At 34.0% G+C, this 27,336-nt stretch overlaps 1 protein-coding gene and 1 pseudogene across 8 annotated transcripts in view; both read right to left on the reverse strand.

Moving 5' to 3' along the window:
* LOC306663454 (poly(A) RNA polymerase GLD2-like) overlaps positions 1-17,236 on the reverse strand; it is a 33,605-nt pseudogene extending 16,369 nt beyond the window's left edge. Inside the window, exons 1-8 of the transcript XR_013766685.1 lie at positions 17,195-17,236; positions 16,981-17,017; positions 16,344-16,457; positions 16,162-16,253; positions 14,677-14,755; positions 12,543-12,612; positions 8,894-8,970; positions 8,223-8,354 (exon numbers count right to left, since the gene is read on the reverse strand). The product of XR_013766685.1 is annotated as a poly(A) RNA polymerase GLD2-like (transcript). The remainder of the gene's footprint in view (positions 1-8,222; positions 8,355-8,893; positions 8,971-12,542; positions 12,613-14,676; positions 14,756-16,161; positions 16,254-16,343; positions 16,458-16,980; positions 17,018-17,194) is intronic.
* Positions 1-27,336, reverse strand: part of TENT2 (terminal nucleotidyltransferase 2) — a 111,007-nt gene that overhangs the window by 54,764 nt on the left and 28,907 nt on the right. The gene's annotated exons all lie outside the window — the stretch shown is intronic.

Consider the following 27,336-nt stretch of genomic DNA (forward strand, 5'->3'; position numbering starts at 1 on the left):
ACAGCAAACACATACACAAAATAAGCAAGACATGGATTGTTCTACAGATACTGAATGGACATTGTTAAGATGGATGTAGCTATCAAAAAATGCAATTTTAAGAGTACAGTTCAATGATATTATTAATATCATGACTGAACAATCATGACTTTCCTGTTATTATTCAAATTCCACTAACAATACCAAAACTGAGATCATTTCAGGAAATTATCTGTTGAAAAAAAATCAAAACTGAAAAATCTTCAACTTCAGAACGTGCTTTTTTTTTTTTTTTAATAGCTGGAGTTGAACTTTTTCTTTTTTTAATTTATTTTTATTGCAGAACATGCTTTTTAAAAAAGAATGCCTCAGCAAAAATCAGAAATCTAAATCAGGATTACTCTGCTATCAAATAGATAAAATTTCACACAAAGGAATCTCTATCCTCATTCTACCACTGTATTTGTTAATCATTCCTCACCATTCAGTAGTTTTAAATAACTCCAATTGCATTAAATGCACTAACAGTAATTTCACAATGTTATAATGTAAACGGGATAATATAAAAGGCAGTATGTCTGATATTCACAACATAAGAACTATAAAATATTGAGTATGATAAAATACAAGTATAAAATTTTTTTATATTTCAAACCAAATATAGTATCATGGTAGACTTTGTATTTAAGATTTAGAAATATATATAACTAAATTCAGCAACAAATACTTATTTCACTTGTTATTTAGCAAAAACTTTCAAAAACACTTCTGGAATAGATTAATGTACAGGTAATCAACCATTATGACCAACTTACATGGTCTCCAACCATAAAAGTATTAATTTCTACTACATGGTACAGAATAGGATGCTTTATTTAAAATTCCCTTCTGTATCATGCTTCATTCCCAATTTGAAAATTAGAATAAAATATAATTCTGTGATATGGATATATGCAGTAGATGACTAAGAATATTAGGAGGAAAAAAACTCACTCATTACTTACCAAAAATCACTCTTAGGAAGTAAGGATATTTATATGAATGGATTTTTCCTCTCAGAGGCATTCAAACATTTGAAGTTCTAGAAGACCCTCCAAGTAAACTCAAGCTCCAGTCACTTCAATTCTAAACATCTCTGTATTTGTTTAATCCTTTGTAATGGTTTTTAAATAATTTTGTTATAATATAGAAATCAAGGTGGAAAATCTTACCAGAAATGAGTTCACTTAAAAATCGTAATTCTTCTTACCCCAGTAAATACCCCACAATTAAAATTACAACAAAAAAAAAAAAAAAAAAAAAAAAAGAAGAAGAAGAAAAGAACATAGAGAATCTTAAGATAGAAATTTTTTTCCTCCAGATGCAGGAGTTTATTCTTTCACTAATTCAGAAAGATTTAATTTTGCCAAATGCATTGCCAAGTAAGACACAGACACATTGTTCATTAGTTGTTTTCAGTTCATTAGATGGCTGCAGTGCACATAATTTTTGTCACTATATATAAAAGTATTTTTTCATTCCATTAACTATGAACTCAAACTCTATTTGGAAAATGTTTTCATTTATCATTTGATATATTTTGGTGGGCTGTAATAAATGTGACCTTAACACATAAGCTACACTAACTCTTACCCATGGACAATATCATTCTTTGAATCTATACCAAGTAGTACTGAGTGAGAAAAAAAGCCAATATTTAGTAGGTGCTTACCAAGTCTTAGCTTTCTTTTTCCTTTTCTTGAATCAAATCAATCCATTGTTTAAAAAAAAAAAAAATGATGTGGATGCTAACACTCAACAAGGTGGTGGGGAGAAGAGAAGTTCGGTGGATCAGACAAAGGGGAATGAAGGAAAAGGAGGGGGTACAGGAATAGTAAAGACCATGGAATGCATCTGACACAAGATAGAAATTTTATCTCACTTTATAACCACATCTAGAATTCCAGGCAAGAAAAATAAATACCAATCACTGGTTAAGAGTCTTTCAATGGACAAAAGAACCTTTAAATCTAAACAATTTAGAAGCTTTTGAAGGCAAGGACATCATTCAGTAATTTTCTTTTCTTACTATCTTGAAGACTTATTAACACTAGTTATTAGAGAAGCAATATTACAGTAATTACTTATTAATACTATCCTGATGGGAGCCTCAAAGCATTTAGTAGTTTTTAAAATGCTTATCTTACTCCAAAGCAATAAAAAACTCTGGAAAAAAATCTAGATGTATCATCTATTTTGACTTTAAAATTTTGGACTAACTCTGAACTACAGACTAATTCCTGCACTAATGATTCAATCCTTCAAATTTTTCTCTTCAGTACAAACTAAGACAAAAACAAGCTCATCACAGGGTGCAGTGGCAGGCTCAGCAGGTTGAGATAGGAGGATTCCAAGCTTAAAGTCAGCCTCAGCAACTCAGCAACACCCTAAACAACTTGGTGACATCCTGTTTCAAAATAAAAAAATAAAGGTCTGGGGATGTACCACCATGGTAAATTATCCCTGGGTTAAATCCCCGGTATCCCCCCCACGCCCCAAAATGCTCATCATTGCAATTTGTGACCTATAGTTAATGTCTTGAGTACAGCTAATAAGATTTTATTTTGTCTACAGTTTGAATAAGGGCTTGATGGTCAGGCTCCCACAAACTTCTGAACTTTCCATACTGATTTATTGAAAATTTAGCTATTAAAACAGCAGATCTTCAATAACACTAAGTAACTATTAATTATGAAATATAAAAACAATTAAAAATGACTGCTGAACAGGTCTATATTGGGAACAAGGTAGGCATTCCATGAATATTCATTCTTCTAAGTTCTAAGCAGTTGATATTTCACCTTTATCATTAATTCTTAATCTTAGACTGCCATTAAAATCTCTTCTCAATGGTTTTTCCCCCTTGTGCTCTGATCAATCATTTCAAATATATGTAGTCCATTACTGACTGTTGAAATATATTCTAGGAAACACTTTGGTTTTTTCAATTTTTCTACACACAGAGGATGTTTCTCTGTTCATGGCAGAAAAAAATATTAAAACATTTAATAAGTTTAGCAAAACTTAAAGGTTATTTTATCCAACTATTTATGTTACAGATGAGAACATGAAATCTAGAGAGGTACAATAAATTGACCAATAATAAAAAATAATTCTTTGTGGTAAAGTCAAAACTGTTCCACATTCACCTTGCAGTCTTCTTGTATTTCTTTTTCCCTCGAAGTAAGATAATAACTATCAAGAAAGCAACTACCAATCTCAATCACTTTAATTTATAGTTGGAGAAGGAACTTAATTTGCCAGTAGAGAGTTACATTAGCTCTGGTAGCTGATGTTCTCTAAGACAGACCCAGAACTGGCTGACAAAAGAATCTTAAACACAAACCACTTCAGTAAATGGGAGCATTTTATCAAAATAAAACATGCTTAAACAAAATAGAAAACACCTTTTAGCATGACTTCATTACATTGGAAAAATACAATGTTTGAATTTTCAATTTACTTGCAATGCACCTTAATGTGCCTAATGATTAAAGTACATTTTTCTAAAGAAGTCAATCAAAATAAAACTTTTATTGTAAACAATAAGAATGAAGGAACATGGTGCAGACTGTGAAAATTTATGAATGCTAAATGTTTTAGTCAAATCTCCCCCCCTCCCCCCCCCCTTCTTTTCAGGTACTGAGGATTGAACACAGGGTCTCTCATGTATGCTAGGCAAGTGCTCCACACTGGGCTATTTCCTCAGTGCTCTTTCTCTCTCTCTCTCTTTTGCTGTTTTTGCCCCCATTTTATTTTGATACAGGGTCATCCTAAGTTGCTGAGGCTGACCCCAAACCTGCAATCCTCCTGCCTTAGCCTTCCAAGTACATGGGGCTATATTTATGTACCACCACACCTGGCTAATTTATATCACTACTAAACTAAACCATGAATAGACATTAGGTGAGGGTATGTGACTGTTATATTATTCTTTATGTTACATATATTTATGAGAAATTCTTTTAATCTATTCAGTTTTTGGTAAAAGCAAAGTATAATACACAAAGATAATAAAAATAGAAATATGTTTCAGATTGAATATAAAATTGAACTAAATGATTAGTGATGAATGAGTATCTAAAACAGACACCATTATAATTCAAATCCTTTTAAAAAGGCAAATCAATCATCAAGCCAATATACAGCCTAAACAATAATAAAAATAAATTTATTATGATTAACTTGTAACTTTTTAACAATGAAGAGAAAGTTTATTAACCTTTCTGATGACTCATTCCTAAGCCATGGCCCATTTAAACTATTTTAAGTCTCTCAATAACTAAAAAAAATTTTATTTTATTCCATTTGATTTAATATTTAGAAAATATACTACCTTATTTAATATTTAGTACAGAACATCTTACAAGTATAGTAAAATATAAAATGAATCCACCTGTTCATAAACGACCAATAAAATTTTGGCACACACCTTTTCAGTACTTATATACATATGATTACATACACAAACACCAATAGTTAACTATTTTTTAACAAAATTGATGTTAAGACAGGATATCAAGAGTATTTTATTATATCATTATGTATCTTTAAAACACAATTTCTAGTGGCTACATGTTCATTTCAGGATATGTCATCTGTTTAAATATTCCCCTATTCTTAAAATCTCACATTATTTCTAATCTTTTATTACAACAAACACTATTAAAAACAACAGGGATATTATATATCCCTGATTATCAGCTAGGGATAAATTCCTAGATATAGAACCATTGAATCAAAGGATATGAACATAAATACTGCTACAAAACTGCTTTCTAGAAGGGACATACCAAATTGATACTCTCACTGTAAGCATGAGTATGAATCCCATACTGTCACTTTTAAAACGTCAATTAAGGATTTTAACCCCACATCTATAATACATGTTATAAATATTTTGCAACTAAAGTTTTGATTAAAAAGTAGGAATAGGGCTGGTGCTGTAGCTCAGTGGTAAAGCACTTGCCTAGCCAAGGTGAGGTCCTGAATTTGATCCTTAACACCACATAAAATAAATATATAAAATAAAGGTTAAATTCTTTAAAAAAAAGTAGGTTATATTCTGTCAAGAATCTAAAATGGCATATTCATGCTAAGAGCATACATATACTTTGATGAACAAGGAATTATAAAGGCTGACATCTAATAAAAATTAAGATTAACATAAATACTTTGGTCAAACAAGGCACCCTATCTTCAGACAAAGGTAAAAGAGAGACATACACAAAGGTATAATCAAGATTTTCTTTAGAACCAGTGATAAGTCTACTCCAATTGGGATAAATATGAAAAAAAAATGACCCCAGAATTAACCACCAGAGAGAAGATTCCTGAACTATGATAAACTGAAAAAATTAAAAATGTGTCAGAGTGAAAAGGAGGTAACAATTATACCATTTTGAGATGGTCCCTACATTTTTCTGAGATTCTATCCATCTTACTTTTTTGGTGTTTAATATGCACCATTTTTTTTTTTTAATCAAGTCATGGTAGCAGGCAGTAGCACTTTTTTGGTTCTGATAATTAACATGAAAAAAATAAAAATAAAAAGGATGTGTTCATTTTTTATTTTACTATTCTTTGAAATCTAAAAGTCTGGAAATAATGTCATAATGTCCAATGCACAGGTAAGAGAAAAAAAGTAAAGAGGGGCTGGGATTGTAGCTCATTACACTATTTCATTTGTCAAAAATTTGAAATTAACAGACCTGAACTTGGCATTTAATATTTGGATAGATAAAATTTTGAAACCCTGACAAAGAAAGTTAGAAAAAATAAAACAAATATTAACGATAACAATATTTGGGTGTGGTATGGTTAATTTGTTTTTTTTCATATTAATATATTTTTAAGATTTTCTATGATCTGTATATGTGATTTATTCAAACTTAATTTCAAAAATATAAATAGAGGCTGGGGTGTGGTTCAGTGGTAGAGCGCTTGCCTAGCATGTGTGAGGCACTGGGTTCAAGTCACAGCATCATATAAATAAATGAATAAAATAAAGGTCTATCAACATCTAAAAAAATTTAAAATATACATATAATTTTACTACATTAAATTATAACTATTATTGTAAACATTAATTCTAACAAAAGGACAAATTAAATATAAGAATGGGAATTTCATTCATGCTCTTACCAATCAAAATGCTGAGGCTGAATAACTGATTAAACTGCAAATAACTTCATTCAATTATTCATTGCAAATATATAATTGCTTATGTTGGGCCATAACTTAGAAATAATGTCTAAAAACCCATCGCACACCCTTGAACTTCCCTCATTCCCTACCTAAATAATAGTGTCCCAGAAATTTACAAAACTGTACTCTCCAGCACTGATGATTTCTGATCCACATATCAAGAATTTTCCCATTTTTCAACATCCTCAGTACAGAAACACTGCCATAAGAGCACCAATTATCTCAGTTTTCCAAGCCCTGATTTTTACTACCTTTGACAAAATTTCTATTAACTACTTTCTCTGTCTCAGAACCTAAATATAAAAAGCACCAAACAATGCAATAAAAGGATATTTTGAAATTGGTTTCTTAAAAACCCAGCATTGCAATAATGATTTTTTAGAGAATACATTTTATACTGATGGTGATCTGTCAGCAGCTCAATTCATACAACAGCAATAAGAATCTATCAAATCTATTTATTAATAACCTATCAGCTGTAACAGTTCTTAATAATTCATGTTTTGGTAGGTAACAACTATTAAAATGTCAATTTTTACATATAGAGAATGTAAACCCCATGAAGAAAATGACTGGTTTTCTATTTTGTTCACTGCTATATTTCCAGATCCTAGTGTAATGCCTAGAGCATTTACTTAGTAGGTACTCGCACAAATAATTATGAAATGAATGAATGAGTCTGATTTTTTTCCTCTTAGTATAATCTTCAGAAACCAAGATTCTAAACTGTGAAAATATCAAATATCAACCTTTGCATCCTAGTAAATTACCTTTTGCCACATTAGCTTCAAGTCTTTCACTCAACCTCATCTCCAGATATTTCATATATTCAACAGGTAGTGAGTCATTAATTAAACATTTCAGACCCTTGGTTTTTTGCGTGTTTTTCTGACAAAAACATTTTTATGTATTCAAGGTGTACAACATGTTTTGATACACACGGTAAAATGTCTGCCACAATCAATCTAATTAAAATATCCGTCACTTCACAAAATTTCCTTTCTGTTTGAAAATATTTAAGATCCACTTTTTAGTAAATTTCAAATATACATCACTCACTATGCCATACATTAGGTCTCCAGAATTATTTATCTTATAATTGCAAGTTTGTACCCTTTACCAACATCTCCCCACTTCCCCCAAACCTCAACACCTAAACAATTTTTTAATCATTTCATCCCGTGTTTCTATGTGTTCCACTTTTCATGTTTTTTTCCCCCAGACCCTTGGTTTAACTACAAATCTTTAGTTTCCCTTTAACATCTCTTAGTATCCAACTGAACAGAATGTGTAAAAAAGTTTATTTCTTAAGACTGCACATACACAAAAGGTTACTAAATATGAAAGTTAAGGTTCCAATCAGATCTTATCAATCTGTTCTATACTTGCAGGAAACTCTCAATACTATAAGAATTTTTGCACCTATTTTACAAATAGACACAAACTACAAGAGACCATTTATTACTATTTGCCATTTTGCATATGACAGAAGTATGGTTTTTACCAGAATAGCTTCATAAACAACGGCCAACTGGACTGAACTAAAACCTGGCAGGCAATCTGGCACAAGAGTCCTGCAATGATAAAATCTTTTGGGGAATGCAGACTAAATGCCTCTTTGACCAACAAGAAAATTATTTCATTTGTTTCAGATAAAATTTTTAAAAACACGATGAATGGTGCTTGAGCTTATTTTTATAGGCCTTCTGAACATCTGTCTGCCTCAAAATAATAGGTTCACAATATGGTGAAAGTTCTTTGAATACAAAAGTGGACACAGAAAAACTGTCAAAAAATAAAAACACAGTGAAACCTTATGTTTTCCAGGGAATACCTCTTCTTAAACATTAATACAAAGCAACAAAATAGAAAACAGTTTTGTAGACTTTAGAATGAACTTTTTAGTATAATGCTATTTGTAGATAAAGTCAACAGGAAAGACATGGTAATGAAGTTTAACTGCATTTCAGTTTTAAGTTGGAAAACCCCTCTAATACTTACTTGTAAATAGTGCAAAACCATCAATACAAGACTATAGCTGCTCAAAGTACCACGACTGGCATCATTTATCTCATGATGACTTGCCCACTTCTTAATGACCAGCACTAGTGGACGAACTCGATTTTCAACTGCAAGTAAAATTAAAACTTAAAAATGTAAGAAGATATTATTGTTTCTTTGAAAATTTACATATTTTCCCAACTCCATGCCAATAAAAAAGCAATACTTCCCTGTATATTAAATGCTGTGTTCACTATAAATGTGTGACTTACTTCTAAACTCACCTTATTTACCTTTTAAAAATATCATTTATTAAAATGCATTTGAGAGGCTGGGGCTGTAGCTCAGTGGCAGAACACTTCCCTAGCCCATGTAAGACACTGGGTTCGATCCTTAGCACCACATAAAAAAATAAATAAATAAAATAAAGGCATGCTGTCCATCTACAACTACAAAAAAATTGTTTTAATGTATTTGATTATTTATAATTCTGGTAGTAAATGATTTTAATGTAGCAACCTATTTTGCAAATAATAAGACACATCACACCTAAACACAACTAAAGTGGTATTGCTATACATCTTAAAAATAAACATCTTTGAAAAGGAATAAAGAATGAAGGAAAAATACAACTTGATAATTATTTAGAAATAAACCAAAAACTTACGGTAGGCATAAGTTCTGAGAAGGAATGTGTTCCTTATCCCAACAACATTGTTTACATTCAAGTCAAACTCCACACAACTGTTCAAAACCAAAAAACAAAAAATTCAATTCAAGCCAAAAACCTCCCTCCCTAGCAATTAAAACTGATGTCAACCCATCTAATGATGCAAAAAGCATGGGTTGAAAAGCCTCAGATCTGTTTTTAAAATGTGGCACTAAAGAAATAAGAAAAAATACATACTCAGGATATAATTTTAATGTGATTTGGTGTTATTAAAAATATAAACTGGGATTATTATTCAAAGTTCCACAACATATTGATGAAGCTTCAATTACCACAAAAGAAGAAAATTTTTAAATCTTAAAATCTTTCCAGAGGAGCAAAATTACGTAAACAAAACCATTTCTGGGCAAGCTATCCCATCAAGTCATAGGCTCTCAAGTAATGGAGAACTACAGTATTATATACTTTAAAACAACAGGAGAAAGTCAAATAAAATGAAAGTGAAAAAATTAAGGAATAAAGGCTCACATTACATATTATATTCCCTCTAAAAAGGATGGTAAACTATGTCAAATGTAACTCCTGATACCTGGGAATAGCTATAATACTAAAACAAGTGAAGAGTTACTTCTTTGAAAGCAAAATATCATTCAATATACAACTTAGAAAACACGGCAATAATGACAGAATCTATAATAATGATGGCATCCACAAGCAAGAAAGGATTAGTTTATATAAGTCACCTCTGCTTATATCCACATAAGATTCAATTTCTTCTAAATTCTTCTGTAGAATACTGTCAAAATGAATAAAAATCCTTTCTATAGCTTTTAATTATAAAATTTGAAATTTACCATTTCAGTTTTTCTTGGTTTGGAAAGCCAAAGCAATCTCATAATCTTTCCATTATCCCTGCCTATTAATAAAAATGGATAGGGGTATTAACACTTCAAACATATATATCTGACTTTGGGGAACTTATGGTAACAAGAGAGTTACTTTCTTTAGTTATCCTTGTGTAAGTATGCTGCTTCTAACACTTAAGCCAGTTTGTGCTTCCTCCACATAACTCAAAAGAGATGAAAAACCACTTAGGTAGAAACTAGTCAGCAATTAAAAACTTTTCCAAGGGAGTGGAAATGTAGCTCAGTAATAGAATGCTTGCCTAGCATGCACTGGGTTCAATCCCCAGCACCAGATGAGGAAAAAAAAAAGCTTTTCCAAAAATATGAATTCAGAGTTTAAAAACTATTCACAGCACTTGCCTCAAATACTACTTCTAAAAATACTAAGTAACCCTAAATACGGAAAGACTTTTATGCACAAAATGCTATTTACAGTAGGTAAAAAATTAGAACAAACCAAATGTTCAAACATAGGGGAATGGTTAAGTAAATGACTATTTACTCAATAAAATACTATAAAGCCATTAAAAATGATGCTACCAAAAATATTTAATGACAAACAAATATTCATGTATATGGTTTAATATAATAGATCTCAATCTTGCTTTTTAAAAGCTTATACATGCATATAGAAAAGAGATTGAAAGGCTATACCAAAATATTAATATCTGTTATCTTTGAGTATCAGAAGTAGAGGGTTTTTTTTTTTTTTATTGTAAACAAATGGGATACATGTTGTTTCTCTGTTTGTACATGGAGTAAAGGCATACCATTTGTGTAATCATAAATTTACATAGGGTAATGTTGTTTGATTCATTCTGTTATTTTTTCCCTTCCCCCCACCCCTCCCACCCCTCTTTCCCTCTATACAGTCCTTCCTTCCTCCATTCTTGCCCCCCTCCCACCCCCCATTATGTGTCATCATCCACTTATCAGTGAGTGTTTGTTTTTCGTTTTATGGTAAATATAAAGAAAAATTGTAAAATGGTGGGCATAGAGAACACTTTTAAAAGTTTGTATAATAATCTTAAATAAAAAGAATTAAATTGTTTATGTAATTATAATACAATTATACCTTATTTTAGTTTATTATAATTAGCTAGTTTTTTACTTAGGTTATCTCTATATATTTCACAACTTTTAAAATTGCTAACACTTTCACTTGATAGAAAGTCAATAAATATTTATATACTGGATGGATGTTTAAATTAGTGGAGGGAAGGCCTTTGAGCCAGGTATTATCATTTGTTTAAATTTGAGCCAAAATTCCCATTAGGTCTGAGAATGTGGCTCAGTTGTAGAATGTTTGTCTGGCAAGCTTGAGGCTGGCTTTTGATCCTCAGCACTACAAGAATTGATACAATAAATCAATTCTTGAATTCACAAGTTATGTTCTATAAAATTGATACAAAGGTTAAATAATCAAATACTGATCCATTACTTCTGGGGAAAATACAGGGTTAAACTTTTGCCAGCTTGATAATAATATATAATAACATCAATACATAACCTTGACATATTGTGTTTCTGTTTAAAGACACTGAATTAACATACATTGTTGATTTATCAACAGTGAACTCAACAGGATGTACAAAGTCCTTGGTTCAATCCCCTACTCCTCAAAACAATAAAAAAGAAAGAAAAAAAATTTGTCCAGGAAAAATAAATTTGGTGTATATCTAACATGTTTTCTCTCTTGAGCATATCACAGCCTTCTTCCACTTAGGAATACAAGCTAGTACACTCTGGTACCTGAGAGCACACTAAACAGTGAAAAAACATAAAAATGTGAAAAATCTGGTATGAAGTAGACTGTGAGGACCTCTGTTTGAAGTATGAAAAGTGAAAAAAGAAGGCAGAGTGCCACCTTATTCAATCTCAGTTGGGAACATGAATATTAGGATATGAAAAATTTTACCATTCTGTGCATGTCCTCAAATGACCACTAAAGTAAAAGAACACTGATGTAGAGGAATACAAATAAACTTGATCAAGTAGGCAAATTCTTACATGAAGAATCCACAGAAAGCTCAACTCTGTATATGTGTATGCTTGTCTGTATCTATAATTTTAGTATTACATTTGCAAAACTGGGTTTGAAAAACCTGATTTGACACAATTCTATTTTCAGAAAACAACAAATCTTTTTAGTTAATCAAGTAATAAACACCTAACCACTGATATTTTACATTCAGATATTATATTAAAGATTCTAATCCAACATTCTTAAGGAATTCAGATCCCAGGCTGAAAAAATATATAGGAAAAAAATATAAATTTTTAAATGGAGTAAGTACATTTTGCTGTTTTTCTTTTATGTTTACTATTCTAGGTTATTATATCTTTCATTAAAATGAAACATAACCTGTTTAATGATAAATATATTTATAACAAACTGGTATATGTGAACATCAGATTTTATCAATTAAGATTATGTTCTGGAGAATGAAGTACATTTCCCAAAGGTAAGAGATCTTTTAAAAATCCATATATAAATGTGTGTATATTCTTTAAATTAGATAGTCTCAAATACTCAAATATCAAGCAGAATAAGTATAGTTAAGCATGAGGAAGATTACTGAGACTATTTTAAAAAATTATTTCAAAAACCAACCAATTTTTAAAAGATGATGAAGACAACCTGCTGTGGTACAATATACATTTCTTAGCTATATAAATTACATGAATATTTAAAAATAATCTAAATCAACTGAAAAATAGAGAGGTCAGTAATTACTTACCTGACTTTATCCCTGAACTTCACAATTGGCACTTTTGCTCGAATCAACTGAGGTCTCTCAATATAGCCAGCTGAAGGAGAAAACATAAAGTGAACATCTGCAAGTATTTCTCAAATTCATAGTATTACAATGCATATTTTTAAAAACACTATCTTACTAAACCAAAACAATTTAAGAACATGCTCTTTGAGAAAGAAAGTAAAGAAATAAGGACATTATTAAATTCTACAACTGAAGAATCGAGTAATATCATTTAAAAGGCTTTGTATTATGGTTATTTTCATAAGTGGTACTAATGGTAATAGGTACTAAAATCTAATAGTACCTATAAAGAAACTCATCAGAACATTATAAAAGTAAAAACACCTAGCCTAGCAACAGAGGGGTAGCTAAATTCTGGTATGGCATACAGTAAGAAATGATAGCCACAAAAATAGTCTTCACAAAGAATCTTAAATGTAAAAAAATAGGGCTGGGTTGTGGCTCAGTGGTTCAGCGCTCGCCTAGCATGCGTGAGGACATCGGTTTGATCCTTAGCACCACATAAAAATAAAATAAAGGTATTATGTCCACCTACAACTAAAACAAGATTTTTTTTAATGTAAAAATTACTGATAACATGATATGTGAGGCAAGGACACATTCAAGTAAGTATGCTAACAGAAAAAAAATTTATTCTATCAAACTTTTTAAAACATTTATTCTGAGTTCAAAGTACATATATGTTGTAGGATATTTTAGAATGTAAAAAGAGGAAACTCTGCAAACCTTTCCCACACAAGCAATTTCCTAAATTCTTAACAACACAATAGGATAGCACCAGATTTAAAAGAGTATAAAAATGAATTTTAAAAAAACATGAAGGGGCTGGGGCTGTAGCTCAGTGGCAGAGCACTTCCCTAGCATGTTTAAGACCCTGGGTTTGATACTTAGCACCGCATAAAAAAATAAAATAAAGGCATGCTGTGCATCTACAAGTATAAAAAAAAAATTTAGTAAAAACATGAAATTTTTCTGTAATTGTTTTTAGTCATCAAGGTCATAAAATACACCAAGCTTCAAAATAGAATTTATGTGCAAGAATTCAGTGAGGCTAAATGAAAACTAAAATTAGGAGTTAAAAGTTTTGAGTAACAATTATAGGTCCTGACATGAACAAACTATGCCTCACAAGCAAGTTACTAAACCCAGTGATCACCAGTCTCCTTAACTACAAATACCAAAAGGGGGGAATAAGGAAAAAAAAAACCAGTTTATTTGAATAAGATGACATGCACGATCCCTTTTAAAAATATTTTATGACTCTAATCATAAATATTAAAAAACCTTTTAAGGTATGAATTACTCCTTTATTTCATGGATGCAATAACTGTATCCACTGAAATAAATCACAAGATTTATTCCTCTCCTACAATCAAAGTTGTTCAAGGTCAGAAACTCATTACTTGATTTTGTATTTCAAAGTGAGTATCTGCTAAATAGACAAACATCTTTCTAACTAACATCACCCAACCAGTGAGATTTCAACTTTACTTAACATTCTGTGGAAGTTTAAAATAAATTATTCAAGATGGCTCAATATGTAGATTAAAATCTGTTTAGAGTCAGCATATTAAAAGAGTAAATCTTGCAATAAAATGGTCTAAGTTAACAATTTTGCGTTCTGCTGGAGTAATACATTTGGGCCTCATGTTCAGGGATACTATTTTTAAAACAAGTAAAGATGGATAACATTACAAAACAGATGTAATTCTCTCTCCCTCACACGAATACCTAATGGGACTTTAATTGTATTACTCTTTCAGCAATTCAGATACTTTGCATTATGGCTATTTATTCATACTTTAGTTTCTAAACATTCTATAACCTTTTGAGAAAAAGAACTGAAGTTGATGTATCATTGAATCCCTCACTGCATCCAGTGAGATATTTAGCAAGTGAGTTTAATAAAGATACGTCAAATAAAGGTTCACTCTTTTTAATCAAAATTTAAAAGAAATTTATTCGGGAAAAAAGGATTCACATTATACCTATCCTGACCAGAAATCAAACAATTCTTACCAGAAAATAAAATAAGAGATATTTTAAATAGTTACATCAGATGACATATGAACTGGACGTATGTCAGACTTACAAAGTCTAGTACAGAAGTGTTTATGGACTAAAGTGAGTATATGCCGTGCTTCAGTCTTCTGATTTACCTGAAAAAAACACTGAAAAGTTAAAAATAAAGTGTTTTTTTAATTATCTTTCTTAGCTTAGTGTTTCATTTTCTTAAAGTATCTCAACAAAATTAAAACATATAGGTATCCTTTTCTTCAGTTATTTTCCAAATCACACTAGATTACATCATACAAAAAGCTAACCTTTAATGCTATCTTTCACATCCATACTTCTAAATCAATTCCTGGTTTTAAACTTAAAACACTACTTTAAAAGAGTTTGAAACAGTAATACGTCATCTTTTTTCCTTTTGTATAACTGTACAAGAAAGTAACCTCCAATAAAAACAAAATTTTAACCTCAAATTTATTTTCCTTTCTAATCTATGAACTGCTTAAGTATAGGTTTATATCTACAGTGTCTCAGTCTGAGTATAAACTGCTACAACATGATTTGGACATGTAATTAAGACAGAAAGATTAGTAGACTATACCTAAGTGTAGTCTAATTACATGAGAGTTTTAATTAAAACTTTTGTGATCTCCTTGTTTATAATTTGAAGGGGTATTTTTTGTTTTTGTTTTTGTTTTTTTGCTTCTTACTTAACCTTTTATATGACTTTAAAGCATAGAAAAATACCAGAGTTTCTTTCCTGGAATAAATCTATTTCTCATTTTCAGTAACTAGACACCATTTTTGTTAGGAGAATAATAAAAATACTAAAAATATATGTAACTATTTAATAGATTTTTTTTGTATTTTTAATGATGCAAAACAATATGGCCTATGAAAATTACACTGAACTTACTTAATGTAAGCTTTGGTAGTTCAGCTGTTTCAGGGCTACTTAACACACCAGTAATTAAGGTATTGAGGTACACAAAAGATCAGTTAACAGGAAATTCAAATAAATATAACATTAAATTACATAATTTGGTTGCTAAATACAAATAAGGAACATGGCCAAAATGTCTTAGAAAATTATATCAAATTGAATAAATCACAAGATTCTTACTTTAAATTTAAGTAAAATCTATTTTCTCAAAAACTTAGTAACTCTGAACTCCATAGCATTTTCAAGGGAAAAAAGATTTAAAATAGAATCATTGAGAATTCAAATGAAAAGGAAACATATCAAGAAAATAACACTGCCACAAGCTCTTCTTTGCTGCATTTTGATAAATATATCCAACCCAATAACATGTCAAATACAGGTAGAGCTCTTTACTAGTGAAGCTAGCAAGCACACTTTAACAATTTAGAACTAAATTAATGCTAGCATATATAACTTAAATGAAAAAGAAGCATTTCTTGAGTTTCCTAGAATTACAATAAACAGAAAATGCAAAGAAGTAAATAAGATATAGCAAATTCTTTCCCTCAATGACTTTTATGTGAAATTTCTTAACCGATGTAACATGAGAAACACACTTGGAATAAAGGTTTCAGTGCTTACTGGTTCTTCTTTAACAACAAGGCATAAATCACCATCACTGCTCCGGGTACCAAATCCATTTAAAGAGGACCCAACCAAAAAGAGTCTGCTTTCTAGAGAAACAGAAGAAAATTATAAGGCATTATTTAAAATTTAAAGAGGAATGCACAGACATAAAGAGCATGCAAAGTAGAAAAACATACGTGGAAATAAAAGTTGAATTTCTCTCTGCAGCTGTGTTCGACAGAGTTCTTTCTTCTTTAAGTCACTTATTTGCTGCTGACATGTTTCAATAACTCCAGTATCTGCTGACTTAACTTGAATTCACAGGGGAAAAGAAGCAAAAGTTTCACTCTGAATTGCAAAATAATTACCATACTTAATGTAAATCAAGTCTACTGACAGTATTTTTAAAATAAACATATTATCTTTTTAACACTTTCTAATACAAAACTTATAGTGAGTAAAATTTTGGGTCAGCAAACCACAACCGTTGGTCACTGTATGTTTTCTGCATGACCCATGAGTAAATAATAGTTTTTATATTTTTAAAGAGTTAGTAAAACAAACAAAAATTTGCAGTAGAAACCATATGAGTGGTATCCCCTTTATTTACTATCTAGTGCTTTAAAGAAGTTTGTCAAGCCCTTGGTATTCACATGCACAAACCAAATATAAAAGACTCAGAAGTCCCCGGTATTCTATGCTCATGAAAACTACTCTCTTCTCTATTTTCACAACACAAATATGAACCCTGACTTCTTCAGAGGAGACTACCATCAAATTATCTTCCTTGTCTACCTATTGGGTTAACACTTGTCCCTCCAGCCCAACTCTTACCACCACTGCTAGTGATTTCCTTATCTGTAATGGGGTCCTATCACAAAAACCACATTTCTGAACTTCTTTTACACCAAGACTTTTCATCAGTGTATACTCCTAATGACAATGTGGTCTTTACAATAAACTAGAACTGCTCTGTCTCTGAAATTTTAAATTCCAAAATACTATCTTGGCTTCAATCTCCTGTCCAACTTTCTTATTCCTCTCATACCTGCTTTAGATACACAAGAGATGGAGACTCCCTTGAATCCATTTTCTCCCAATTCAGCACCTGAATGATGTGATATGCTTCCCTATGCAGTCTGATACCAAAATACATCCCTTGAATCTATTTTATCATACCTTAGCAATCTCATTCCCTTGCCATGCTCTAAACCTGTGCAGCAAAATCCTCACCTTAGGTCAATACAAAAACCACTCTTTCTGCTCTTACATCTAAGCTACTAAGAGACAAAATTTTAAAAATTAAAAACCTAGTCTTTCCAATTTATAGCGTGCCTTTAGTTAGCATCACTCAGCAATTATTTTTATGTCTCTAGGTAGATACTGTTCCCATTCTTCATACCATTCCATAATCTTTACTTCCTTCTTCAAGCTCCCTAAACTTATCTCACTTTCTCTAGCAGATAAGTTTAGCTTCCTAAAAGACGTGCAAACTAAGAGATATGAAGAAAATTTCTTTACCTCTTCAGACAAATTATTTCCTTCCCATGTTCAAAGATAATCCTTCTACTAATACTTTTGTATTTAAGCCCTCTGTTCATCTCCAGGGCAAATACCACCATCAGTTTTTCAATCTCTCCCTTGTATTTTCAGTCTCTTCCACTCTAGTTCTCCATGGACATGACCAGGCAAAAGTCTCACCCATCTTTTAAAATGTTTTCTTTTTTTTTTTTTTTTTTGCGGTGCTGGGGATTGAACCCAGGGCCTTGTGCTTGCAAGGCAAGCACTCTACCAACTAAGCTGTCTCCCCAGCCCTTAAAATGTTTTCTTTTACCATATTTAGAATATTCACTGTAAGAAGGCTGAGGCACTCTGAGCAACTTGGCAACGAAAGAGATAATTCCCTAGGTATCTGCTCACAAAAAAAGCAAGTAGGAGAATAAAATAAAATATCAAATTAATCAAAACAAAACATGGACAAAAAATACAAAATAATTAATTTTTTCTCTTTTTTTTAATGTAAACAAATGGGATACATGTTGTTTCTCTGTACATGGCGTAAAGGCATACCATTTGTGTAATCATAAATTTACATAGGGTAATGTTGTTTGATTCATTCTGTTATTTTTCCCTTCCCCCCACCCGTCCCACCCCTCTTTTCCCTCTATACAGTCCTTCCTTCCTCCATTCTTGCCCCCCTCCCTAACCCTAACTTTAACCCCTCCCTCCCCCCATTATGTGTCATCATCCACTTATTAGCGATATCATTCGTCCTTTGGTTTTTTGAGATTGGCTTATCTCACTTAGCATGATATTCTCCAATTTCATCCATTTGCCTGCAAATGCCATAATTTTATCATTCTTTCTTTATCCATTCATCAACTGAAGGACATCTAGGTTGGTTCCACAATCTGGCTATTGTGAACTGAGCAGCTATGAACATTGATGTGGCTGTATCTCTGTAGTATGCTGATTTTAAGTCCTTTGGGTATAGGCCAAGGAGTGGGATAGCTGGGTCAAATGGTGGTTCCATTCCAAGTTTTCTAAGGAATCTCCACACTGCTTTCCAGAGTGGCTGCACTAATTTGCAGCCCCACCAGCAATGTATGAGTGTACCTTTCTCCCCACATCCTCACCAACACCTGTTGTTGCTTGTATTCTTGATAATCGCCATTCTAATTGGGGTGAGATGGAATCGCAGAGTAGTTTTGATTTGCATTTCTCTTATTACTAGAGATGTTGAACATTTTTCTATATGTTTATTGATTGCTTGTAGATCTTCTGTGAAGTGTCTATTCATTTCCTTAGCCCGTTTGTCGACTGGATTATTTGTATTCTTGGTGTAAAGTTTTTTGCGTTCTTTATAGATTCTGGAGATTAGTGCTCTATCTGAAGTATGATTGGCAAAAATTTTCTCCCACTCTGGAGGCTCTTTCTTCGCATTGCTGATAGTTTCCTTTGCTGAGAGAATGCTTTTTAGTTTGAATCTATCCCAGTTATTGATTCTTGCTTTTATTTCTTATGCTATGGGAGTCCTAAAAGTGCTATACAGATTCAATGCAATTCCAATTAAAATCCCAATGATGTACCTTACAGAAATAGAGCAAACAATTATGAAATTCATCTGGAAGAATAAGAAACCCAGAATAGCTAAAGCAATCCTTAGCAGGAAGAGTGAAAAGGGGGTATCGCAATACCAGATCTTCAACTCTACTAGAAAGCAATAGTAACAAAACGGCATGGTATTGGTACCAAAATAGAAAGGTAGATCACTGGTACAGAATAGAGGACACGGACACAAACCCAAATAAATACAATTTTCTCATACTAGACAAAGGGGCCAAAAATATGCAATGGAGAAAAGATAGACTCTTCAACAAATGGCGCTGGGAGAATTGGAAATCCATATGCAACAGAATGAAACTAAACCCATATCTTCTCACCATGCATGAAACTAAACTCAAAATGGATTAAGGACCTGGGAATCAGACCAGAGACCCTGCAGATTATAGAAGAAAAAGTAGGTCCAGATCTTCAACATGTCGGCTTAGGACCAGACTTCCTCAACATAATTAATTGACAGGGCATCCTTCAAAACATGATCAGTAGGAGACAAACATCAATAGCAGCAAGAACACACAGAGTATCACAAAAATAAATAAATAAAGGAAAGGGAATTTGGATAACCCTACAACCAAATTCCCAGAAATCTAACGGCCTATAGGTACTACCCTCTTCCTCTCACTATTCCCCACCCCTAACCTGGGGGGTCCCACTTGGTGTGAAATAGCAACCAACACTGGGAGGAGCTTCACAAGCTATAATTCATAGGTAAATGCAAGGGGGTCATGAAAAGATCAGAGGTCTCAAAAGTAAATGAAACTTCCTTCCAAGACAAAGGAACACACACAGCAGAAACTTTCAGGAGGAGAAACCTAAACCAGGCAGAGCCATTAGAGGCAAAGGAAAAGTCTAGAATGATTCTGACTCCCAGAGGATAGATATTTGACAATGTTTGCAAACACTTTTGGTTATCACTAACAGAAGGCAGGTATCACTGGCAATGAGAGTCCAGATACAAGTAAATTTCCTACAATGCACAGAATAAACAGCACTCCTCCCCAACCCTACCCTGCTGCCAGCCCTAAGGAAAGATTATTTAGCCTGAAATGTCAATAACACAGATGGGGAAAAATTCTGACCTAGATAAAAGCAGGTAAGAAGAGAAAATACTATTTAACAACAGAGCCACAAAGTTAGGAAAGAAAGTTTGCCGAATCCTCTTTATTTAAAAGTAGTGTGAGAAAAGTCATCTCACTCACGCAGAAATAACAAGAAAAAAGAAGTGCAATGTCAGAAAGAATGGGAGAGAACAGAAAAAAAAAAAAAAAAAAGCCTGAAAAGGATTCTCATCAATTCCTGAAGTTGTTATAAGCAAAATGAGAACACAGTAACATTCCTATGAACAACCCAGAATGACATGGCCCTGAAAACATGAAAAAATTCTGAAATACAAATAGGCCTTCTATTAAAATTTTCTAAAAATTAACTATTTACAACACATATACAGAAACAAATAGAAATTTAATTTTTTAAAAAATTTATGACAACAGCAAAAGGCATGAAATACTTAGAATATATTTTCCAAGAGATGTTAGACTGTACAAATTAAAAATATAACATATTGATACAAATTAAATAAATGGAGAGAGATATACCACACTGATAGATCAGAAAAATATTGGTAAACAGGTAAATTCTCCCAGCACTGATCTATAGATTCAATGAAAATGAAATAAAAACTCAGGTTTCTTTCTAGAAATTGACAAATTAAAATTCTATTTGGAAAGGCCAAAGACCAAGGGTAGTCAAGAAAAATAAAGTTGACTACTAGACTTAGAAAGCTACAACAATCAAGATAGCATGGAAGGACTCGGAGCAGCCACTGGGGCTCCGGCGGCTGCCCAGGGGAGGAGTGGCGAGGAGAACTGTGTGGACTCAGGACACCGGGGCCTGCCCTGAGGAGGACGAGAGGAGCGTGGCCACTTGGATTCGGAGAGACTGCACCAGAGCTACAGGCGGTTGCCAGAGGAGAAGCTGCGCGGCGAACTGTTTGGAATCAGAACGACGCTTCTGAACCCCGGGGCCTGCCCTGAGGACGAGGAGGAAGAGGAGCGGCCGCTTGGATTCGGGTGACTACACCAGAGCTACAGGCGGTTGCCAGAGAAGGGGCTGCGTGGCGAGCTGTTTGGACTCTGACCACTTCTGAACCCCGGGGCCTGCCCGGAGGAGTAGGAGAAGGAGGAGGAGGAGCGTGGCGGGTCCTTTGGACTCGCAGTGACTGCATTAGCGCTCCAGGCGGCTGCTCAAAGGAGAAGGCGAGTGGTGAGTTGTTTGGTCTTAAAGTGACAGCTCCTGAACACAGGGGGGCTGCCTGGAGGAGAAGCGTGGTGGGACGCTTGGTCTTGAGTGGCCGCACCTGAGCTCCGGGCGGTGCCCGGAGGACCCGTGCAGCGGGTCACGTGGATTCAGAGCCACTCAGAGGGACTGCTCCTGAACACCCGGGGAGTTATCTGGAGAAGGAGGAGGAACGGGGAGGGTCACTTCGACTCGGAGTGATTGATTGCCCCGGGCTACGGGTGGTTGGTGGGAGGAGGAGGTATGAAGTGAGTTTCTTGGACTCCTAGTGACCGCACCGGCATACTGGGCGGCTGTCTGGAGGAAGAGGCCTGTGGCGGGTCTCTGGGACTCAGAGCGATTGTTCGGGGCCACAGGTGGCTGCTCAGAGGAGGGGCCACGCAGCCAGGCGATTAGGTGCAGAGCAAGGTCCCAGGATCTAGGAGGCTTCTTGGTGGAAGAGCCGCACAGAGACAGGCTTAGGGCGGAGCGAAGGTTCCAGGCCTGTGGGCAAATTCTCTGAGGAGGGGCAGCCTAAGGAGATTCATCTGCGAAGGGTGAGGCTCCCAGGCCCAGGAGGTAGGGCCGGGCCCCTGGAAACTTTGCAGAGGAAGGCAGCCCAGCCCAGGCAGTAGCTGTAAATTGAGGGGAACCTCTAGGAGGAAACTGACCAGCGAGACCTCCCCACTGGGTGAGTCTTCCCTGCCTGCTGAGGTTTCCCCACAAGGACGGTAAAACCAGAGACACAGGCCCAAACAGGCCTTGCCTCAGCCCACAGCCTAGGTCCCCTTTGGATGACCATTGGTCAACAGTGGAGGCACCTCTGCCCACTAGCAGGGAATATACCCCACCTGAAGGCCACCACTCCTAGAGAGGCAGATTCCTTGTGGAGCACCGCATTATCAACTTCCTCCAAGACTTCAGCCTACTGAAGGCTAAGAGGGGATATATATAGAAATCTTCAGGGACATTGTAAATCAACAGAGGAAATCTGCAATATCTCAGCGGTCCACTGATACCTGAACAATATGAGAAAACAAGGAAAGAAAATGATGCAAACAAATCTAGATGTTACATCAATAAAACCCAATGACAGCATGGCAGAAGAAATGACAGAAAGGGAGTTCAGAATGTACATAATTAAAATGATCAGGGAAGCAAACGATGAGATGAAAGAGCAAATGCAAGCATTGAATGATCGCACCAATCGACAGTTAAAAGAGCAAATACAGGAAGTAAAAGATCATTTCAATAAAGAGTTAGAGATATTGAAAAAAAACCAAACAGAAATCCTTGACATGAAGGAAACAATAAACCAAATTAAGAACTCCATAGAAAGCATATCCAATAGGATAGAACACCTGGAAGACAGAACCTCAGACATTGAAGACAAAATATTTAACCTTGAAAACAAAGTTGAACAAACAGAGAAGATGGTAAGAAATCATGAACAGAATCTACAAGAACTATGGGATATCATGAAAAGGCCAAATTTAAGAATTATTGGGATTGAGGAAGGCCTAGAGAAACAAGCCAAAGGAATGAACAATTTATTCAATGAAATAATATCAGAAAATTTCCCAAATCTGAAGAATGAAATGGAAAATCAAGTTCAAGAGGCTTATAGGACTCCAAATACACAAAATTACAACAGACCCACACCAAGGCACATTATAATGAAAATACCTAACATACAAAATAAAGACAGAATTTTAAAGGCTGTGAGAGAAAAGAACCAAATTACATTCAGGGGGAAACCAATACGCATATCAGCAGATTTTTCAATCCAGACCCTAAAAGCTAGAAGGGCCTGGAACAACATTTTTCAAGCCCTGAAAGAAAATGGATGCCAACCAAGAATCTTATACCCAGCAAAACTTACCTTCAAATTTGACGATGAAATAAAATCCTTCCATGATAAACAAAAGCTAAAAGAATTTACAAAAAGAAAGCCAGCATTACAGAACATTCTCAACAAAATATTCCATGAGGAAGAGATGAAAAACAAAGAAGCAAATCAGCAAAGGGAGGAATTATCCTAAAGGAATTGTCAAATAAAGGAGGAAACAAGTTGTGTCAAACAAATAAATAAACAAAATTTTAAAAATGAAACAAATGACCGGGAAACCAAATCATTTCTCTATAATAACCCTGAATGTTAATGGCCTGAATTCATCAATCAAAAGACATAGACTGGCAGACTGGATTAAAAAGAAAGATCCAACAATATGTTGCCTGCAAGAGACTCACCTCATAGAAAAAGATACCCATAGATTAAAGGTGAAAGGATGGGGAAAAACATACCATACACATGGACTCAGCAAAAAAGCTGGAGTATCCATCCTCATTTCCGATAATGTGGACTTCAAGCCAAAGTTAGTCAGAAGGGATAAAGAAGGTCATTTCATACTGCTTAAGGGAAGCATAAATCAGCAAGATATAACAATCATAAACATCTATGCCCCAAACACTGGCTCATCCATGTATGTCAAACAAATCCTTCTCAATTTCAGAAACCAAATAGACCACAACACAATAATACTAGGTGATTTTAACACGCCGCTCTCACCACTGGACAGATCTTCCAGACAAAAATTGAACAAAGAAACCATAGATCTCAATAACACAATCAATAATTTAGACTTAACGGACATTTATAGAATATACCATCCAACCAAGAGTGAGTACACTTTCTTCTCAGCAGCACATGGATCCTTCTCTAAAATAGACCATATATTATGCCACAAAGCTAATGTTAGCAAATACAAGAAGATAGAGACACTAGCATGTATTCTATCAGATCATAATGGATTGAAGTTAGAAATAAATGAAAGAGTAAAACACAGAAACTATTCCAACATCTGGAGATTAAACAATATGCTATTATATGATGAATGGATAACAGAAGATATTAGGAAGGAAATTAAAAAATTCTTAGAGGTAAATGAGAACAAAGAAACATCATATCAAAATCTCTGGGACACTATGAAAGCAGTACTTAGAGGGAAATTTATTTCATGGAGCACATTTAATAAAAGAAGTAAAACTCAACAAATAAACAACCTAACACTACAGCTCAAAGCCCTAGAAAAAGAACAGAACAGCACCAAAAGTAGTAGAAGACAGGAAATAGTTAAACTCAGAGCTGAAATCAATGAAATTGAAACAAAAGAAACAATACAAAAAATTGACAAAATAAATAGTTGGTTCTTCAAAAAAATAAACAAAATTGATAAACCTTTAGCCACACTAACAAAGACGAGAGAAAACCCAAATCACTAAAATTCGGAATGAACAAGGAAATATCACAACAGACAGGGTGGAAATACAAAACATAATTAGAAGCTATTTTGAAAATCTATACTCCAACAAAATAGAAAATTTCGAAGACATCAACAGGTTTCTAGAGACATATGAATTGCCTAAACTGAATGAGGAGGACATAAACAATTTAAATAGACCAATTTCAAGTACTGAAATAGAAGAAGTCATCAAAAGCCTACCAACAAAGAAAAGTCCGGGACCAGATGGGTTCTCAGCCGACTTCTACAAAACCTTTAAGGAAGAGCTCATTCCAATACTTCTCAAAGTATTCCATAAAATAGAAGAGGAGGGAACCCTCCCAAACTCATTCTATGAAGCCAATATCACACTGATACCTAAACCAGACAGAGACTCATCAAGGAAAGAAAATTTCAGACCAATATCCTTAATGAACATCGACGCAAAAATTCTCAACAAAATTTTAGCAAATCGCATACAAAAACATATTAAAAAGATAGTGCACCATGATCAAGTGGGTTTCATCCCAGGGATGCAAGGTTGGTTCAACATCAGGAAATCAATAAACGTAATTCACCATATTAATAGACTTAAAGTCAAGAATCACATGATTATTTCAATAGATGCAGAAAAAGCATTTGATAAAATACAGCACCCCTTCATGCTCAAAACACTAGAAAAAATAGGGATAGTGGGAACATTCCTTAACATTGTAAAGGCCATTTATGCTAAGCCCATGGCTAATATCATTCTAAATGGTGAAAAACTGAAAGCATTCCCCCTAAAAACTGGAACAAGGCAGGGATGCCCTCTTTCACCACTTCTATTCAACATCGTTCTTGAGACTCTGGCCAGAGCAATTAGACAAACCAAAGAAATTAAAGGGATACGAATTGGAAAAGAAGAACTCAAACTATCCCTGTTCGTTGATGATATGATTATATATTTAGAGGAACCTGGAAATTCCACCAGAAAACTCTTAGAACTCATAAGTGATTTCAGTAAAGTAGCAGGTTACAAGATCAATGCCCATAAATCCAACGCATTTTTATACATAAGTGATGAATCTTCAGAAAGAGAAATTAGGAAAACTACCCCATTCACAATAGCCTCGAAAAAAATAAAATACTTGGGAATCAATCTCACAAAAGAGATGAAAGACCTCTACAATGAGAACTATACAACACTAAAGAAAGAAATTAAAGAACACCTTAGAAGATGGAAAGATCTTCCATGTTCTTGGATAGGAAGAATTAATATTGTCAAAATGGCCATACTACCTAAAGTGCTATACAAGTTCAATGCAATTCCAATTAAAATCCCAATTGTGTACCTTACAGAAATAGAGCAAGCAATTATGAAATTCATCTGGAAGAATAAGAAACCCAGAATAGCTAAAGCAATCCTTAGCAGGAAGAGTGAAACAGGGGGTATTGCAATACCAGATCTTCAACTCTACTACAAAGCAATAGTAACAAAAACGGCATGGTATTGGTACCAAAATAGAAAGGTAGATCAATGGTACAGAATAGAGGACACGGACACAAACCCAAATAAATACAATTTTCTCATACTAGACAAAGGGGCCAAAAATATGCAATGGAGAAAAGATAGCCTCTTCAACAAATGGTGCTGGGAGAATTGGAAATCCATATGCAACAGAATGAAACTAAACCCATATCTCTCACCATGCACGAAACTAAACTCAAAATGGATTAAGGACCTCGGAATCAGACCAGAGACCCTGCATCTTATAGAAGAAAAAGTAGGTCCAAATCTTCACCTTGTTGGTCTAGGACCAGACTTCCTTAACAGGACTCCCATAGCACAAGAAATAAAAGCTAGAATCAACCACTGGGATAGATTCAAACTAAAAAGCTTTCTCTCAGCAAAGGAAACTATCAGCAATGCGAAGAAAGAGCCTACAGAGTGGGAGAATATCTTTGCCACTCATACTTCAGATAGAGCACTAATCTCCAGAATCTATAAAGAACTCAAAAAACTCTACTCCAAGAATTCAAATAATCCAGTCAACAAATGGGCTAAGGAAATGAATAGACACTTCACAGAAGAAGATCTACAAGCAATCAACAAACATATGGAAAAATGTTCAACATCTCTAGTAATAAGAGAAATGCAAATCAAAACCACCCTAAGATTCCATCTCACCCCAATTAGAATGGCGATTATCAAGAATACAAGCAACAACAGGTGTTGGTGAGGATGTGGGGAGAAAGGTACATTCATACACTGCTGGTGGGGCTGCAAATTAGTGCAGCCACTCTGGAAAGCAGTGTGGAGATTCCTTAGAAAACTTGGAATGGAACCACCATTTGACCCAGCTATCCCACTCCTTGGCCTATACCCAAAGGACTTAAAATCAGCATACTACAGAGATACAGCCACATCAATGTTCATAGCTGCTCAATTCACAATAGCCAGACTGTGGAACCAACCTAGATGCCCTTCAATTGATGAGTGGATAAAGAAACTGTGGTATATATATACAAT

Source organism: Sciurus vulgaris, assembly GCF_902686455.1.
Source record: "Sciurus vulgaris genome assembly, chromosome: 6".
NCBI lineage: Eukaryota > Metazoa > Chordata > Mammalia > Rodentia > Sciuridae > Sciurus > Sciurus vulgaris.